This window comes from Puma concolor, chromosome E2 (assembly GCF_028749965.1).
Source record: "Puma concolor isolate L17-30 chromosome E2, mPumCon1.1.hap2, whole genome shotgun sequence".
Lineage (NCBI taxonomy): Eukaryota > Metazoa > Chordata > Mammalia > Carnivora > Felidae > Puma > Puma concolor.
In genome coordinates this window covers 43,227,160-43,245,468 of record NC_141681.1, presented here as the reverse complement: position 1 = coordinate 43,245,468, position 18,309 = coordinate 43,227,160, and the positions used below count along the sequence as shown (strand labels likewise).

The following is an 18,309-nucleotide window of genomic DNA, read 5'->3' as shown; positions in this document are numbered from 1 at the left end:
GGGGCACCTGGGTAGCTCAGTCAGTTGGGCATCCGACTTCCGCTCAGTTCATAATCTCACGGTTCGTGGGTTTGAGCCCTGCATCAGACTCTGTGCTGACAGCTCAGAGCCTGGAGCCTGCTTTGGATTCTGTGTCTCCCTCTCTCTCTGCCCCTCCCCTGCTTGCGCTCTGTCTCTCTCTCAAAAATAAACATTTTTAAAAATCTTAAAAATAAGTGAATGGGTGAATGGTATGGTATGTGATTATATCTCAATAAAGTCAGAGTGGGTGGAGAGAGAGAGAGAGAGAACTCCCAGATTCCAGTCGCCATATTGGTACCGCTAGTCTGCCTTCTTGGCTCTCTCCTGAGCTCAAGTGTCTGTGCTCCCAGAGCCAATTCCTCTACTTTCACCAAATTCAATGCTCTCTCTTACCTTCTCGAGGACTTCACTCTGGAAAGTCTCTCCTCTCCTTCTTACAGATTTTTCCACCTTCTATTGGATCATTCCCATCATCATAAAATCATGCTGTGATTTCTCCCATCCTAAAAGCAATAACAAACCCTCTCGGCACCCCCTTCCCTCAGCAGCTACCTTTCCATTTCTTTGCTCTCCTTTGCAGCAAAGCATCTTGTTACCATATTCACAATCTCATCTCTTCCCATTCTCTCATAGCCCCACTTAGATCAGAACTCCACCAAAGCCATTTTTCCTAGGCCACACTGTTGAATCCATTGGTCAACCACTGGTCCTCATCTTACCTGACCTGCCACCAGCATTTGACACAGACGACCATGCACTCCTCCATGAAGCACTTTCCTCACCTGGCTTCTAGGACACCACACTCATACTCTCCTGCTCTCTTCCTACCTCACTGGTCACTTCTGGACCTCTGTTCCTGGTCCCTCTTCATCAACCTGACTTTTTCCTGTCGGAATATTCTAGGTGTCAACTATTGGTCCTATTTTCTTCTCTTTCTGCGCTCACTCCTTTATGTATCTCAATCAGTCTTGTGGCTTCAAAAACCGTGTGCTGCTGGTCCCCAAATTTATATCTCCAGCTCGAACCTCTCTCGAGAGCTCCGCCCTCGTATATCCAACCAAACATCTAACATCTGCAGTTGCATGTGTGTTAGACATCTCAAATATCGTCTATCGCTAACTGAACTTCTGGTCTAAACCCCTCCAACACCAGTTTTGCCCACTGTCTTTCCCAGCTCAGCTGGGGGTGACTTCATCCTTCCAGGTGCTCAGACCAAAAGCTTTCTTCACAACGCATCTAATCCATGGGGAAATCCCGCCTTCAAAATAGATCTGGAATCTTATCTATTTGCTCCACGATACTGCCACCATCTTGGCTCAGACCATCATCTCTCACTGCCCCTCAGCATGGCAGTGAAAAAAGTGATCCTCTTGAAACCCAAGTCGATCATGGCACTCCTCTGTCCAAAACCCCGCAGTAGCTCCTCACCTCACTGCAAGTAAAGCCAGATTACTTACCTTGCCCTACAAGGCCCAAATCTTCGTCCTTCTCCCCATTCCCTCCCACCCCTACCTCTGTGGCCTCATTCCCAGCTGCTCTTGCCCTCCCTCTCTCCACTTCTTTTCTCTTCCTTATTCCTGCTTAAGACTTTTCACTAAGTGCCTCCCTGCCTGGCAGATGTTCTCCTGGATTAGGATTTCTCAACCTTGGCATGATCAACATTTGGGGCCAGACAATTCTTTGTTGTGGGAACTGTCTTGTACATTGTAGGGTGTTCAGCAGCATCCCTGACCTGTACCCACTAGATGCCAGTAGCACCCCCCAACTTCCCCTGGAGGCACAGCTGCCCCAGCTTGAGAACCGCTGGTCTGGATCATCTGCATGGTCCATGCCAACATTCCCCTCAAATCTCATCTTTGCTCATGCCTCACCTTCACAATGGGGACCACCCCTCTGCCCCCCCTCCACTTCCAATCCCCCTTACCCTGCTTGGCTTTTCAAAGTAACTAGCATGGTGGCTTCATAGGAGCTGAGATCTTCCTCTGCTGTTTCCTGGTGTATACCCAATGCCTAGAACAGTGCCTGCCACACAGTTGGCTCTCGAGAAATATGTGTTGAACAAATGGCTCACGAGACTCCACATGGCAAAACATAACAAACAAATGTGTTAAAAGGCCAGTTTATCTACAAAAATGTCCTAAGTTTATCTATAAATGAAGCACAATCCCAACACATATCTCTATGGGGTATTATTTGAAACTTGACCCAATACTTCTAAAGAGCACCTGAAACAATAAAAATGTGATACCACACAAGAATAAGGGGAGAACGCTTGCCCTCTAAGATATTAAAAAGGTGTTCATATGATACATTAATCGATGTATGGGTTCTGGTCCTAGAATAGGCAGAGTAAAACAGAAGAGTCCAGAAATGGCCCCAGGAAATATAAAAATTAAGCAAACGAGGGAGCTGGCATTTGAAAATCAGTCGGCAAAGGGGGAGTGCCCCATAAATGGTACTGTGATAGTTGGCTGGCCATTTTATACCTGCAGTATACATGTTATGCAGAAATATAGAGGTAGTAATACATGGCAGGGAAGTGGCTCGAACAGTCCTAGGTGGTTGCCTCTGGGGAGCAGGACTGGGAGACGTGGTAAAGGATGAAGCGGAGAAGTGCTGGGTTTATTACGAGCCTTTTCTTACGTATGCTTTTAAAACTATGTAGATGTATTACTTTGATGAAAATTCAATATTTTTTGAAAAGCAATAAGCATGCCCCCCTTTAACCTACCAAATTGACAAAGTCTTAAAAAATGAAGATTCGCTCGTGTGAAAACGGCACACTCGTGCACCGCTCGGTCTTTCTGGAAGGTGATTTGTAGGGAAATATTAAGAGCCTTAAAACCAAGCATACCCTTTGAGCCAACAATTCTACCTCGAGAAATTTATCCTGAAGTGACACAAAGGAATACAGCAAGAATGTTCGCTTCAACATTCTTTAAAATCGAAAAACAAAAATGAAAACCACTAAAATGTCCAAAGGGGAACTGTTTATGTAAATTATGATAAATTCCTACGAAGCAATGTTGTGCAGGTGTCACAAGCAGGATGGAAATAGATCCATTACCCCGGAAAGGCATTTGTGATATATAAAGTGATTAAACAGGTTATGCGCATAGGCATAAAAATTATTGCATTTTTATAAAATGAATAGGACTTATGGGTTTATGTACAGAAAGAGATATAAACATAAGATATTCCCTCTCTGTAACAATGCATGGGAACCCCGGTTCCAGAAAATGCGCCGAGTGGGTGGTGAGACTTTTATTTTCTTATTTTTACTTTTTTTTTTTTAATCTTATTTTTACTCTTGTTAAAGCATTGCTGCAGGGGTTTTCTAGGACTAGTGAAGGTGGAGACAGGAACGCTGAGGTGAGGTCCTCAGAGGTAGGGTAAGGGTCCACATGGACTTCTCTGCTACCCACGCATCCAGAGAGCCCCAAGCTGAGTGGCCCGACTGGGCAAGGCTAAGCTTGCCAGAATCCAGCCATACTTAGGGCCCAGCCAGCAGCCCAGATGCCCAAACCCCAACGGCGAGGACCTCCTTCCCAGCAGATGGCGGGGGAAGGACAGAGGCCACATCTGGGCAGGCCACCGCTGCCTGCAGGCCCCCATCTCTGCAGCCATGGCCTGTGGTCTTGACAGTTCCTGTAACTTTCCAGGGCTCTGGCCCTCACCCTCCAGAGGGAAGACTGGCCACCTTGCCAATAAAGTTCTGGAGTGCAAATTCCTCCAGCCCAGAAGCCAGATGCAGTTCACAGATAACATTGTTTGGTCAGTGTGAGACTTTGATTTTAAATTCTGAATTAGTCTCCATACTCTAAAGGAATAGATTTTACACAAAAATCTGCCTGTTCCAGGTTGCCTGGGAGGCTCAGTCAGTTGAGCCTCTGACTTCAGCTCAGGACACGATCTCACGGTTTGGGAGTTTGAGCACCGCGTGGGGCTCGGCATTGACAGCGTGGAGCCTGCTTGGTATTCTCTCTGTCCCTCTCTCTCTCTCTGCCCCTCCCCTGCTTGTGTGTGCACACATGTGTGCTTTCTCTCTCTCAAAATAAATAAATAAGCTTAAAATTTTTTTTTTAAATCTGCCTGTTCTTGAATATTCAAAGATCTGGCCACCCTGGGCCCCCACCCCTTCCTGCTAGGACAGCTGGAACTGAGGTGTGATGCCCCCTTCCAAGGGGTAAGGTTCCTGGAGTCCCAGACGGCACCTCTCTGTTGCCGTGAGTCCTGGCAGCAGTGGGGGACGAATCTCCCACATGTGCTGCTCCATGTCTGGGCTGCCTCCCGGTCTCTGCTCACCTTACCAGGCCCTTCCTCCCTCCCACCATCAGCTGTGGGAACCAGTCCCCACAACCCAGTGTCCTCAACCCGTTATGCCATGCCCCTTTGGGACATCAGAGTTTTTTCACAGAAAATCCCTCTAAATCTGCCCCCAACTGAGAGCTGCTATTCAAACCCTACTCAGGGGGACCAGGACGGAGGCCAAGACCCGGTCAGCAACTCACCCAGCCTTGGGTTCGAGAAGGCGACAAGGGGCAGAAAGAACAATGCTGGTCCTTGAGAACTCTGATTCCAGCAGAAGAGACCCACCTGGCAGAGGCTTGGTGTAGGAAATCCAAAATCCCTAAGAGCCAGTGCTGTGGGCTGAGTTCCCTGGGGAGGGCTCTGGGGAGACCCCTGTGGGAAGTGAGGAGGGCAGGAGTGAGCAGAAGGAAACACAATGAGACCTCAGCTGGTCCACAGGGTGCTCTGGGGCTGGAGGACACAGGATGGGGTGTAATCTTGGACAAGGAGTCCCCCACCCCAGGCCAAGGGCCAGGCTTATTGGGGGTGGGTACTGCGGGGGGAGCGGGAGCAGGAGATTTTCCCAGCAGCCCCGCGGTTATCAGGCAGTGCGAGAAGGCTGCCCCATGGGAAAGGCCGGGAGGTCTCCCAGAGACTCACTCTCCCCCGAAAGGCCTCGCAGAAAAGGGCTAGAGACTCAAGACAGGAGAGTGCACTGAAAATTCAGTCACATCCCCGGCATTTATTTGAAACAGAACATTAATTCTGACTGTCATTAGAGTCCATTTCAATTCTGTAATAACATAAAAAGTTAAGAGTCTAATTTATTCATACAAATCTTGTTAGCATCCAATTTCCACATAATGTAACATATTCCTTAAAAAGCTGACAAAGCAGGAGAAATTAAAAACGTAAAAGAAGACATCCATGGCGCTCATTGCCACAGAGCCAAAGGTGAGGAGGAGGAGGAGAGCAGGGTGGCCCCAGAAAGGGCTGGGAGCTTGAAACAAGACTCAGCAGAGGAGGCGGGCTGTGGCTCCCATCACACCCTGGGCGGCCCCCCCACAACGGCTATGGGGCCCCCACCACCACCTCCCCAGCCACCAGGCTGTCCCGACGGCCTGGCCCTGTCCTGCCGGCTCCAAAAGACAGCTCCCTCACACTTTCCTCAGCAAATCCATCCTCGAGAGCCCGTAACTCCTCTTAATTACACGTCTGCGGTGTTTGCATTAGATAGCTGTCACCCTGTAATTTACCCGTACATGGGTTTTAATTGTGCATTAATCTTTCTTACATGCCACTCCTCTGCTAGAATCTGTAAGAGCAGCACTTTGGGCCATTTTGTTTATTCCCCAACCAAAAATAGCTGATGAAATGTAATTGTGGAGTGTCCCTCCCCTTCTTTTCCAGGATTACCTGCTGTGTGCTGGGGCTGGAGAGAGGCTCCTGTCACCTGCAGGCTGCCTTTAAACACAATATTGGACTGTTTCGTGGCTGACATCAATTTCAGAGGAAAGGTCACAAGCAACAAGCAATCTTCCAATCACCTGCCATGTGCTCCCTGGGCGCCCCTGCTCACATCCTTTCTCTCAAGCTCCGGGCTGCTGGGTGCTGGAAGCGCGCCTGGGGACCGTGCTCACAAGAGAGGATGGAGGGCAACGTGTGAACCTAAGGAATCCACCAGCATGGAGGTTCCAAGGTCACTCGGAGAACCACGAAGGAGAAGTATAAATTACAAAGCCCTGGATGGCTGCCAGGGCCCCAGGAAGCTACATTTAGCATACCATTCTCTCAGCAGCAGGAGGAAGGCTCAGCTCCCTTTCGGAAGGAATTTGAATGGAATTTGTTACAAGAACATTGTGATTGAAATATCACCAATTGGCTTTTCATGACAACTCAGCAATAGATTGCAATTTTGATGGTGTGTGTGTGTGTGTGTGCGCGCGCGCGCGCGCGTGTTGGGGGCGGGGGTAGCTGTTGTGTTCTCCAGCTGGCCGAGGTCCATACAATATTTATGAAATCCAGATGAAGCCCTACGCTGGCAATGAGCTGATATCATAACACAGATTTCAAAAACGTCTTGACATTTGCCCAAGATCAAATTTCCCCTTGCGAAAACCCACGAGGCTCTGTGCTGCCGGCGGTCTGCACGCTAAGCACCCCCCTCTTCCCAGCAACCTGCTTCATTTGAGTCCGGGTGATTACCACTGTGCTGGGTGGCACTGGGGGGCTGGAGTGGTGCAGAGTAGCAAGCCCAGCACCACCCAAGTCCACTTTTCCTTTGTGGCCACTATGAGCCGCGGCTTTCAGTGATGACAGACAGGAGTTTCGGTAATTTTCATCGTTAAGCACTTTCTGACGTGCAAAATAAAGCTCAGGAATCTCCTTATGGACGAGGTTCTGACGCGTATTTGAACCAAGAGAGACATGCGGCGATCATCCATCACACATCAGCCCAAGAAACAAAAACGAAAGCAGGAGATGTATTTCCTTGGGGCCACAGATGCCATTTGATTCCTTTTAGGAGACCCCCATTAGGAAGAATGTCACCAGCTTTCTCATGGCCCAGGTTACAAGTTATTTCCAAAGCGGTCCCTAAGGGCATCCTCCACCCCAAAGGGCTCCTTCTACCCCTACCCGGGGCTTTTGGAGACGAAGATTCCCCATGTACCAGTACCCGGAGGGGTGAAATATTGCACGGGAAATATTGCATGAAATATCGCCTGCGATCCAGGCCTGAAGTCCCCGGAGATTGTTTACGAGTAAAAGGCAAGGACGATTTAGTTGGTTTTTGATAAACACTTCATACTGCACATCCTAAGAGAAGCAGAATACTTGTCAAGCATGCATCTTTATGAGCTGTCCGCCTATAAACCTTGCACGAAAGGTCCGTGCTTAATGTTGGTTTGGCAGTAAATTGGCGCGATGCACGGGTCTGCTGATTCAAATTAGCATCGACCCATAAAACGCTACTGAATGATTCTTCAAATCTGCCAAGTCTTCAAATCAATTTTGGAGAAAGTGTCAAGGGTTTTTTTTGTTTTTTTTTTTAAACTTTGATAAACCTTTCATATTAGTTATCACAGAAGAGCATCAACCTTTCTCATCTGTCTTTCCACCAAAAAAAAAAAAAAAAAAGGTGTTGTTTTTCCCTAACTGCTTTTAGCTCTTCATCTTTGCACACCCGCCTCCACATCACATAAACAATGTGTGTGTTATGGTTTCTTTGTTGCCCTATTTTCAAGTGAACGGTGTTTGGCTCACGCTGTCCATGCCCCCATGATCCCGCAGTTTGGAGAGAACTTCTACTGGCACCAGGATAAAGTTCTCACTCTTGGCATTTGATATGCAGTCCCAAGCTCACCTCCTCCAGGAAGCCTTCCATAACTCACCAATGAAGTCTGATCATGGCTCTACACCCTTGTGTGTTGGGTAAACTAGACTATGTTCTCGTGGGGGCTCAGTGCACTTCCTTCCCTGCGGGCCCCCAGGAGTGGGGCTCACACTGAGAGGTGCCACCTCTCCCCTCCCCATCTTTGAGGACCAGCCGAGGCCTCCCTCCTTCATGAAGCCCCCTTACAGATGCCCCAGCCAGCATCCCTTGTCCTCACTCTACAACCTCAGAGATCTCAGTGACCCTAGCCACCCCTTTGCTGGTGGCCTGACTTGTGTGTGAATCTGCCTCTGTCTCCTGGGGGCAAGGTCTAGGTCACAAAACCCAACAAGAACAGAACCTTGGCTTGAACCCAAGGGGTCTGACCCAGAACTCTCATCCCCCAGGTCATGCTGCTCTCTACAGTAACAAATATCAGACTTGAGGAGGATGGGAACAAGCCACACCCAGAGAAAGGGGGCTTTATCAGGGTTCCCATCAAAATGCGATAAGCCTGAATGCATGAGGTGGTAATTGACCTGGCCCTCTCGCCTTCACTTGGCTCAGGGGCAGGTCGTTTGTGAAAACGTGGTGCTGAGAAAGCAGAGGAAGCTGCATGGTGCAGGGGTGGAGTGCTGCATTCAAGGGCGGCTTTCAGGCTTCTCCAGAGAGACCCAAAGATAGACAAGCCCATCAGAAATAAGGTCACCCAGGGAGACGTTCCTAAATAGCCAGTGCCTGGAGCTCTGGGGGTGAACATGGCTCTGGAGGCGCCAGCAGAAAGCCTGGAACCTAGGACCCAAAGGCATCAGTCGGAAGCTGGCTCTGGGGATAAGGAGGTCATTTAAAGGGACACAGCACCAGGACAGGACACCCTCCAAAGTCCAAGAGCCCAACTTCCAGAGCCCTCCCCACGGCAGCCTAGGCTACCAACAAATCCCGGGTCAGGTCAGCTGGGGTGGGAGAGGGCAAAGGTCAACGGGAGGCTTTATCTTCTGCTCCTTCATTCGGTGAGTATTCAGCAACCCCCCCCCCCCCACCCCCCGGCCCGCTCAGTGCCAGGACTGTTCTAGGTACTGAGTCACAGCAGGGAACAGGACGGACAGGGTGGTATATGTTCATGGAATTTGTGAAGGGAAAGATGAGCCACAGAGAGAATGACAGATCACCAGGATTCGTTTGGTGATTGGGGGCTGGGGCAGAGGCCCAGCACCTGCATCTCTCACGGCCCCTGGGGTGATTTTGAGGCCAGTGGCCGGGTCCCCAGCCTCATCCAGAGAAACGCCTGTCTACTCCACCCTCCATTCCAACGTGGCAGATTCAAACCCACCCCGCAGAGGGAACCGCAAGCACCCCCAGACGTTCCAGATAACCACAATTTGGAGATGGAAGTGAATGTTCAACTTTGTTTAATAACGTTTTCAAGTTCAACATATCCTTAGCATACAAATAAAAAACAAACTGTATTAGCCATCTGGGAAGTATAAAATTAAAACCACAGTGTGATATCTCTACATACTCATGGAGTGGCTAAAATGAAAAAGACTGACCACATGAGGTAGCGACAAGGACATAAAGCAACTGGAACTCTCATATTTAACTGGTGTCAGCGTGGGGGGGATTAACCAGCCACTTTAGAAAATTGGCAGCCTCTACACGGGACGAACAAACGCACATCCTGAGACCCAGCAGGTCTCTCCTAGGTATATGCTCATTAAAATGTGTACAGACGCCCAAGAGACACGTGCAGGAATGTCCACAGCAGCCCGGCTCCCAATGTCCATCCACTGGAGAATGGATAAACACATTGGGGTATATTCACACCATGGAGTCCCAAGAGTGAACAAACCACTCACAGCAACATGGGTGAATCTCACAAACATGATGGTAAGCCAGACCCCAAAGCATACAGTCTTTTGATTCCACCTACATCGGGTTTTAAAACAAGGATACCAATCAGTGCCCTTCCGAGGAAGGATAGAGGTTACCTGGGGCAGAGGGGAAGTGTCTGGAAGAGGACCCAGGGACCCCCGGGACGCTGGTCATGATTTTTTAAAAAATTTTTTTAACATTTGTTCTTTTTCGAGAGAGACAGAGTGTGAGTGGCGGGGAGGCGCAGAGAGAGAGAGGGAGACAGAATCCAAAGCAGGCTCCAGGCTCTGAGCTGTCAGCACAGAGCCCGATGCAGGGCTCGAACTCACAGACCACAAAATCACGACCTGAGCCAAAGTTGAACGCTTAACCAACTGAGCCACCCAGGTGCCCCCATGATCCTTTTTTTTTTTTTTTTTAAGTTTATGTATTTATTTTTGAGAGAGAGAGAGAGTACGCTCACACATGTGAGCAAGTGGGGGAGGGGCAGAGAGAGAGAGAGAGAGAGAGAGAGAGAGAGAGAATCCCAAGCAGGCTCCATGCTGAAAGCACAAAGCCTGATGGAGAGCTCAATCTCACAAACTGTGGGATCATGACCTGAGCCGAAATCAAGAGTTGGGTGCTTAACTGACTGAGCCACCCAGGCGCCCCAATGGTCCTGCTCTGGTGCTGGCATATAGGCGTGTTTGGCTTGCAGATTTTCACTGCACTGCACAATCCTGGTAGGCACACTATACTTCAAAAGTTTTAAAAGGTGCTGAATACAGGACAGGGAAAGATATGGATGGGAACCTGCCTAGAAAGGGCGAGACTCTAGAGGGCACAAGCCAGTGGGGCCACATGCTCCCTAAGCATGTGTCATGTTACCAGGCAGGGTCCCGATCGACATGCTTCCTCGCACTAGAGATAGAAAGGGACTAAATAAGCTTCAGCCAAGAGAACAAACATAGGAGATAATAATTTCGGTAATAATACTGCCACTATTTGGGGCTGGCCGTATGTGAAGCACGATGGCCCATGAGGTGGATTCTACTCATCCCCATTTTATAGGTGAGGAAACTGAGCCTCTAGCTCACATGGTGACCAAGTGGTGAAGCTGGGATTTGAACCCAGGCAGTCTGGCCCCAGATGCTGGCTTCCTTCATAACACCGAGCTGGCTGCATTGACATGGCAGCTGTCATGGCTGTCCATTGACACTTGAATTCATGGCACAGGGAACTAAAGAGATAAATGAGAGGCACAGATAGTGCTTTCACAGGGATGAATGGACATTAAATGTGCACATGAGACCAACCCTCAGGAGGTGAGACGACATCAGTGGACAAAGAGGCCCCAAATCTAAGCAGGAGACGGCAAGACAGACCCAACCACAGAAAGGCCGTTTACCATGCACACTGAGGCAGTCATCCCTGCCCGTGGGACTCCTGTGAGAAAAGGCCTGTGTGTGGCTGCTGTGACGACGGTGAGGTGGCAAGGTCCGCTGACCGCGGGCAGCCTCTGCACCCAGAGGCAGCAACAGGCTCAGCCCACAGCACAAAAACCGGGGAGCGGACATCCAGGTGAGATGATGAGGCATCACCAGGCCCCCCATCCACATTGCTCCCAGCGTGGCGCCAGCCTCTGCGAAGGGGGTTGGAATAAGATGTGGGAAAGCTGAGGGAGCTGTCAAGAAAACCTTCTTGGAAGGAGGATTCGAATCGGACCCAGAAGTGTACATGGGAAGGGGCTGAAAAGAATATTCCTAGTGAAGGAGCAAAAGAAGCCAAAACAGGCTGGTTGCATCACCCTCTGGCTCAGCCAGTATAGACAGGGTACCTGCTTGGAGCACCGGCTCGAACATTTTAGACAGATGGTTTGCATAATGCAATGACTTGACCAGTGTAGACAGACTGCCTGAGTCGTGTGCTGAGCTCAACCAGTACAAACAAACCGCCTACACCACGGACTGGGCTCAACCAGTGCGGACTGACTGCACTGCGCATGGGGCTCAACCACCTCGGCTCTGGGACACAGAGTGTCACGGACAGGGCCAGTGTCTGAAGGGAAGTGTCAGAGAGCCCGGGTGCAGGGAAAGCACCTGAAGCCACGGAGACTTTGAGAGCTCTGAACCTCGTACGAAGTCCTGCAAGGAGCGGGGCTGGCACAGGCTAAATGGAAGGTCCCAGCGCTCACACCCTAGACTCAACCAGTATAGACAGACTACCTGCAGCATGCACTGGCTCAGCTAGCGTAGACAGAGTGCCTGCAGCACACAGTGGCTCCAGCAGTGTAGCCAGACTGCACGGTTGTGCTCACTCTGCCTGCCAGCGGCAATCACCGAGTCCCTTCTCTGGAGCTCATCATGGCCAAGACAGCTAGAGATATGCGTACCGGCAGTGACACCTGCTGTACCTTCACTCAGCCTCCCCGGGGCGTGGCAGGCGGCTCTGCCCATAGAAGGACTGTAGTCAGTCTCTGCTGGGTGTCTGGGATGCTCCCCTCAGGAGCACGGGAAGCAAAGCCCTCATATCTCAGGGCTGGAGGAGGGTCTCACTGCTCAGAGGCTTGGGCAGATGGGTCTTGTCCAGGGAGATGAGTCAGCCCCCAAGAAGAGGCAGCCTCGAAGGGGGGGATGACTAGTCTGCCAAGTGTGAGTCAACCTGGGCTAGGGGCTGCTGGCAGAAGGGCTCTCCTGTGCCACATTCCCACAGATGAGCACCTGGGCACGTCTGGTGGTCTATGGTGGTGAGGCAGCAGCCAGAATACGAAGGAGGGCCAGTCCGGGGAGGCCACCCTCCAAGCAAAGGGTCCCAGTGTTGGAGAGATCAGCTCCCGAAAGGCCTGGGGCCCGAGGAGTAATCTGTACCTCCTAGCATCCTCTCCTTGGCTCTCATCCCTCCTGTCCCTGAGTCTGGCCCAGCCGGGGAGGAGCTGGCTCAGGCCCAGGCAGAGTGAGGACAAGGTGACAGCGACCTGGGCTGTTGCTTGCAGCTCAGCGGCCGCTCGGCTCAGGGCCCACAGCCAGCAGCGTGGGCACAACGGGAAGCGGGGTGACTCACAGACCCGCTCCCCCCATCCCAGCTCTGTCTTGCAGAGCTGGGTGGACGGAGTCGATGTCTGTGGGGATGCTGAGCTGAGCTGTAGACAGCCACAGGGAATCCGCTGACATGGGAGGGAGCGGGGGAGCTCTGAGCCTGGGGCAGAACCCCCAGCAGAGGGCAGGAGCAGGTCCAGACTGGTTCCCACAGGGAGGAAGGGAGGCGAGAAGGCTGGAGTGAGGGAAGGGCACAGGAGAGGAGATCCTTCTGGTGCTGGCCAGCTGCCAGGTCAGGCATAAGTGGGTGGCAGACAAAGTACCTACCAGGGTCCCAGGACGCTCAGGGGATGACACACAGGCCAAGGCCACCTCTGGTCGGCAGCCCTGCAGACAATCAGCTCCGGAGGAGAGTGGGCATCAAAGTAGCCTGTCCTCATTAGAGAGCACGGGGCACTGGACTGTCACTACCGACTCTCACTGCCTGCTGGCAGGAAGGCAGCAGAAGGCCCAAGAGCTTACAGAAAAGCTAGAAGTTGGGCCATGTGGGCAGGGGCACGGAGGCAGGGCTACACAAGCAGCTGCCTGAGCCCCAGGCCGGGAGGACAAAACCCGACCAGAGGGGACAGGAGCTTGGGACTCCTGGTCTGGCGGGGCAGGGCTGGGGGCGGGGGGAGGTTGTTGCTTCAGGGAATTGACAGCTCCCACTGGTGACCCAGAAGTCAGGGTCCCAATGGCCTTTGCCACCCTCCATCCCACACCAAGCCCTGGCAGATTCCCCTCGGTCTGCTCCTCTTTAAGACCTCAGTCCCCTTCCTGCAGTAGCTCCCTCCTCACTGGGCTCCCTCCTCTGCAGCAGCTGGTAGGGTCAAGTCCTAAGTTTCTCCCTAGCCTTCAAGGCCCTGTATGGGCAGGGCTCTGGCTGTGCCTCCGACTGCATCCACCCCTCCACTGTGCTGGCCACATGGGCCTTCCCACGGCTCCTGGCTGGCCCTCCACGCTCCCTGTCACTCATTCGCACGCTATGCCTGCCAAGCTCTTTCCCTCCCTCTGTCCGTCCCCTTCTTGCTTAGTTCTGGCTCCTCCTTCAGGCCTCAGCTGAAGTGTCACCCCCTCGGGGAGGTTCTTGTCCCCCAGTCCAGCTCAGATCACTCTATTTGCATCTCAGAAACACCCAGATGTTTCCTTTATATGCTTCTCACAGCCTAGAACCACACGTGTCGGTTATTTGTTCAGTAATGGCGTCGCCCGGCAGACCATGAATCAGGGAGTGATGAATCAGTCATGAGGGAATGGCTGTTCGCAAGGGTAGGGGCTGCTCTTTAGTTTGGTTCACTTTCTGTCCCCGGAGCCTGGCACAGAGACAGACACCTAACACCTGCTCCTCAAACATTCACTGATGGCAGAAGGAAGGACAGCCACAATGGGTCCTACCACGGGAATGTGGGATGGGGTCATCTGGCTCCAGACTTCAATGTTGACAACTCTAATTCCGTTCAAATAACTGTTGCTCGCCAGGGCCACCTCTGGCCCTCAGTCACCAGCAGCAAAAAGCACTGATTTCCCAGAAACGCACGGCCCACCTTCAAGGTAAGGAGCCGGGATGGGGAGACCCAGCTCCTTGCCTGCGTGTGGACACTCCAGGACTTCCCGGAAGGTGGCTTCTGAGAGGGAATCAGGGCTGCTTTAGGGGTCAGCCCCCCGGATGCAGGCTTCCCCATCCTGCCGGTGGTGACCGAGGCTGTATTTGGGCCAGCAGGTGCACGCTACAGCCCCAGATCACAAATGACAGGTATTTTGTACAGGGGAAAAGTCACAACTTTTTCCCACAACCAATTTGTAAGTTTCATCCTCCGCCACGGTGATTTGCTGACCGCAGGGTCACACGCCTTCGAGCCGGGAAGAAATGAGACGGCATCTCCTGTGTCCTGTGCCACCTGAGTTAATGCAGCCCTGTCCCCTGGTTGTTTGCATGCAGGGCTTCCCTCTGCCTTTGGGCAGACTTTTCCAAGGAGGGAGGGAACACAACTGCTCTGGGGTCAGCCTAGTCCTGGCTGTGACCTCAAAGACAGTGCGAGGGAGCCTACTGTCCCCGTGCTGTCACCACACAGGCTGCCTGCTCCCAGCACACCTCCTGAGGCTCGAGGACACCATCTCCCGCATTCACATCCAGACAACCATCCTGTTTGTTTGTTTTTTTTTTTAATTTCTCACTGTCCCACAGCAGGGCCACATTGATCTCCCTGGGCCAGGACTACATAGATCTCCTGTTTCTAACTCATTACCTTCTGATTAGCTGAAAGGCCGGGCCCTTGTTTTACACAGTGTTTACTGGATCTAATTGCCACAGTTGTTCACTTAGGCACTGCCATGCCCTGGGTCCACATGCCTGCCTATAGGCTCCCTCCCTGCTCCACGGCTCTCCAATGTAGCTACCACACATGGGAGGCACTGCAAGTACAGCTAAGGAAGACGTGTCACACTTGAGGCCAGGCAGCAGGAGAGGGGGCATCACACCTCCCCCCACCGGCCCCCATAAGACTCCGGCGCCCACCACAGGTGCCTCCAACCAAAATGCATCAGCAAAATCACTATAAAAGCTTTAAGCGCCCATCTCTTCGATCAGCAAAACCACAAAAAGCCTATCAGGTCGCCGCTGGCACAAACTCTCAGTGAAGAGCAGTCAAGCAGTCTGCAGGGCGTTTCCAACCAGGAGACTCTGACTTCCCACCTTCTCAACGAATCCAACGCAAATTCTGCAGTGAGCCCACGAGGCATACTTTCCCAACAACCATCCGGCAAAAAAGTAGCTGCCCAACTTTCCCAGACTTATTAGCTTACATAAACAGACATTTGAATAAATGTTTAAAAAATGAAATTCCCCTGATACTCTGTAATCAGTAAATGTTCATTATGGAAACACAGCAAATATGCATGAAATTTCCCAAGTGGTATTCTGGCTACAAGATTAAAAAGGCTTCTCAAACAGCACGCTGAGTTACAAAGGATCCTCCTCCGGTCACAATCCAGGGAAGCTTTGCCAAGGCCAGGAGCTCAGAAAAGCCTGCTCCTCTCCCAGTCGGAGCCAGAGAAAATCAGCCCATGCTCCTTTTTGCCCGCTCAGGCATTTTATAAATGAGCCCCCACATCAGCTGATTGATGTCTCTCTATAAATAATTAATCCTTGACCTTGTTTTAAGAAAGCCTTGACTTTTTAATTTGGGGTCTTTTTAAAAAATCAATACCAGGGGAACATAATTCACTCTGTGGAGTCTGATTCCAAGTAAATAAATAAATAAATAAATAAATAAATAAATAAATAAATAAATAAGCTGTGCCATCGATGTGTCTCAGGGTGAATGGGCTAGGCTCTGGGATGGGGCCTGATTTTGAGGTTTTTCTGTGTTCAAACGCTTTTAAATTATCGATCTCCCTAAGAGACTCAATCTCGTTCAGGGTCTGCATTTTATCCCTTCTGTGGGTCATCTCACCGAGGTAGGTCTGATGAAGGCCCTGAACTGTGTTTCCAACTCCCCCCCAAGGGGGCTCCTCAGCCCCTGTCCTGCCCTCTGTGATGGACTATCTGGATTTAAAAAGGGTCTCCCACAGGGAGCAGAATGTCACCTCTTCCGGCAGCCTGTCTGCCTTGCCTGTGGGACAGGGACAGAGGGTGGGCAAGAGAGGCCATGAGAGTTGGGAAATCTTAAAAAGGGTTCTCCCACTCCGTTGGAGAGGCTACGCTGTTCTAGGGCAGGACTTCAGAGAAGTTGCCCACCCATAGGCAAGGGTCAAGGTGAACTCGGATGTGAGAGGTTACCCAAAGAAAGTGGGTTTAGTAGTGCAGCTTGTAAGCATCCCAGAAATGGGGAAGGGACTAGTCTGCCCCTTATCCCTCTGCCACCGCCTCTCCCACCATGCACTCCACGGGGGCTACCGTCCCTTCCCTCAAACAGCCTCCCGCTCCAGCTCTGCTACAGGGCCAGCCCAGGACCGCTCTGCCGCCCAGTCTCCCCAGCATAGCCAATCACTGCACAGGGTCCAACTGGGAGGCGCTTCAAGGACCCGGTGTCCCCCCCCCCCCAAATAGCTTAAGACTCTGAGCTCCAGGATCGGGCCCCTACTTCTCAGTGAGAGCAACCCGGGAGCCAGGGTTCACAGCCGAGGGCGTTGTGAGGCTGCCGCGCTAGCCCCGGGTCGGGGTCGCGGGGCCTGGGGCCCAGATGTACGGCGAAAGTTAGGGCGGCGGGAGTCCGACCCGAGCGTCAACACTGGCACTACCAAAACCCGCCAACGCACCTTCGCCTGGTGGGGCCGGCCTCCCGCGAGGTCAGAGCTGGCGTGCAAACCTGGAAGCTAGTAATTGGGAGTTGCAGCCGCTGCCGGGCTCGGCTGGGTCCGGCGGCCAAGCAGATCCTTCCCCCGCCCACCAGAGCCGCCTGAGGCTCGGACTCCCTCCCTCCCCGACACTCGCACGCACACACCTTCACACGATCACTGACGCACACACACTCGCCTCGAGTACAAAACAGGCCGGTGCCCAGGAGAGTCGCGGGGTGGGGACGCGCGCTACGGAGCGCGGGGGCACCTTCCGCCACTCCGTAGGAAGCCCAGGCAGCTCCTAACTCCTCCCCCGCCCCTGCCCGCTGCAACCCGCCCCCGAGTCCCAGACCCGAACGCGCGGGAAAGCCCTGGGCGCCCCTGGCGCTCCAGCCCGGCCCTCTCCGCTGCCGACGCTGCCTCCACACGCCCGGCATCCAGGGCTGGGAACATCAGCAGAGCATCCGCAGGGACCGAGGGAGCCCGAGGGGAGGCAGTTCACAGACGCGCGGCGGCAAGTGAAAGCCACGGAGCAAAAGTCTAATTAAAGTTCCCGCTACTGGAGCCGGTCCCCAAAGCGCGGCCGGACCGGAACCCCGCGCGCCCTGTCTCCGCCCGCGGATTTGGACACCTAACCCTGTAGGTTCTCGGCGCCGGGACGCAGTGCAGTCCCGGGTCCTCCCGGGACCCTTCGGGGCGCCCTTCCCAGCCGGGAGCCTGCACAGGGCGGGGACAGGGCTGGGGCAGGGGGTGCGCAGCGCACTTACCTGGCGCAGCCGGCGCTCGCGGGGCCGCGGGCGCCGCCAGCCCGGGCTCGGTACTCCACGGCGAATCCTCCGCTCCCGGACGCCCGGGCGGCAGGGAGGACCTCCGCCCCAGCTCGGGCCCGGGGCCTCCTCCCGCTCCAGGCGGAGCCCGGTGCGGTGGGTGAGGCGAGCGGCGCGGGCCGGCGGCCGGAGCGCGCAGGAGAGGGAGGGGGAGAGGGCGCGGTGGCGTGTTCTTCCTCGGCCCGGGGTCGGGTCCGTCCCCCGCCTCCCACCTCCAGCCGCCGCCCTCTCCTCTCTCCCCACAGCACCGCCGGATCCGGCTTGAGCGCCGGGAAGGCTCCCAGCGAAGTGCGAGCGGAGCCTCCGGCAAAAGGCTGGAAATAACGCCGCGCCCGCCCGGCGCCCCGCCCCCGGCCTGGGCCCCGCCCCGCCGTGGCGGTGGCGGCGGGGGCCGGGCGGAGAGGGGATCACTCCTGCGATCTGCGGGTCCCTCCCGGGAGCTCGCGGGCGCCGCGCCCACGCGCGCTCTGCGGCTCCCGCGGCCCCACGGGCCGCGCGCTTCGAAGGAGCCGCTGCTGGGCGCGGTCCAACGGCCGCGGGGGTGGGGGCGGTCGTGTTGGGGGCCTCGCCCGTCTCCCGGGTTCCCTGAGAGCCG

The 18,309-nt window shown here is 53.5% G+C and overlaps 1 protein-coding gene across 2 annotated transcripts in view; it reads right to left on the bottom strand.

Annotated features, from left to right (window-relative positions):
- Positions 1–17,790, bottom strand: part of CHST8 (carbohydrate sulfotransferase 8) — a 127,148-nt gene extending 109,358 nt beyond the window's left edge. The window contains exon 1 of one of the 2 annotated variants that reach the window (XM_086689600.1): positions 17,655–17,790. The gene's annotated coding sequence lies outside the window, so the exon portion shown is untranslated. Of the gene's footprint in view, positions 1–16,866; positions 16,975–17,654 lie in introns of those variants that run through there. The other variant, XM_086689602.1, reaches the window with a different exon arrangement.
- Positions 17,791–18,309: the final 519 nt, after the last annotated feature.